The sequence below is a fragment of the Microtus ochrogaster genome, chromosome 2 (assembly GCF_000317375.1).
Source record: "Microtus ochrogaster isolate Prairie Vole_2 chromosome 2, MicOch1.0, whole genome shotgun sequence".
Classification (NCBI taxonomy): domain Eukaryota; kingdom Metazoa; phylum Chordata; class Mammalia; order Rodentia; family Cricetidae; genus Microtus; species Microtus ochrogaster.
Window position 1 is genome coordinate 13,104,551 of NC_022010.1, and position 1,374 is coordinate 13,105,924.

Consider the following 1,374-nt stretch of genomic DNA (forward strand, 5'->3'; position numbering starts at 1 on the left):
AGGATAAGATTTTACTTGAGTTACTGATTAAAAAAAATGACAGAGAACTTACTTGGTTGGCAGTCAGAGCTACTCTTTTTGGGTCCTCCATGGTCGCTGAAGGTTGCACTTGAACTTTGCTGTTTACCGCAGGGCCTGCCAGGCTCCAGAAGATCCTGTGGGCTAAGAGATCCGCAGGAAGACAGGCCTACCTTGACCTGAGCAGTTAGGCTGTCGATTCCAGTGATTCCGTCCATGTCTAGAGGTCTTTACTTTGGATGAAAGGCAGGTTTGTCCAATGGTCAGCGCTCTGCAGTTGAAGCAAAATGCAGAAGGATGTTGTTCTGCGTGTGTCTGTCTTCTGACTTCTTTGGAGGGAGCAGAGCTGCTGCTAGGAGCCAACCTGTCTCTTTTTTGTTGTTGTGAAAAGTTTTTAATAATTAAATACTTAAATATCACATTCCCCAGATCTCTGAGCAGTTGAGGGCTGTTTATCAGGTATAACTATAATATAGAATTTGTTTGGAAAGTTGGGTCTGAGCTTGACCACACTGGCTCTCAACAGGTAAGATCTACATTTGTAAAAAGGCAGATGGAGGGGAAAAAACTGCTTGTAATATAAGGTTAGTGGCAGAACTGACAATGGTAGAGAACAGCTGAAGAGACTTAAAGGTACATAGCAGTTAAAAATATAAGACTCACGTTTTGTAATCTGAAATGAGATGTAATAAATAATTATTATGCGTAGAAAGAGTGAACAAGAATTGGGCAACGTGGATGCCTTTGACGGGCCCTGTCAAAGGCATTTAACCATTGCTCAAAACACATTGAACAGAGTTAGCATGAGTAGTTTAGTGAAAACCGAGTGAAGAGGCAGGGTAAAACCGGGAGAGTGTGGTCACGTGGTCTGGCCCTCAGCCAAGATGGCAACCACCACGTGTGGTCTGCTGTGTTAGAGAGCCCGCCATGCCACAATAAAAGCCGCACAGGGAAGGGGCAAAAGGCTGGAGCCGAAAAACGGCTGTGTAAGTGTAAGGCATTAAAGCATGAGGCTGGAGTGATAGGTCTGGATAGCTTGGCTCCCATGGTCAAGGCCATGCAAACACCCGCAAAAACCGTGGCACCGCAAACCTACAACGAGAACGGCTCCCTGTTAAGGCGAGATGCAGATGGCACGAACCTCCAGGCCCTATAAAAAGGCGTCCGATTCCATAGGGGGGGCTATAACCTAGCTGAAACGACTCGCAGGCAAGAGGGATCCAGCCTACGTCTGTTGTGCTTTCCAGTCCCTTTAAGGGACAAGCCACGCCCATTCCCCTCCCCATCCGCTGAGGCAGGCTGATCTTCAGCTTCTGGCCTGAGCTCGCTCTCTTTTCCATCTTCCTCTAGAAGAGG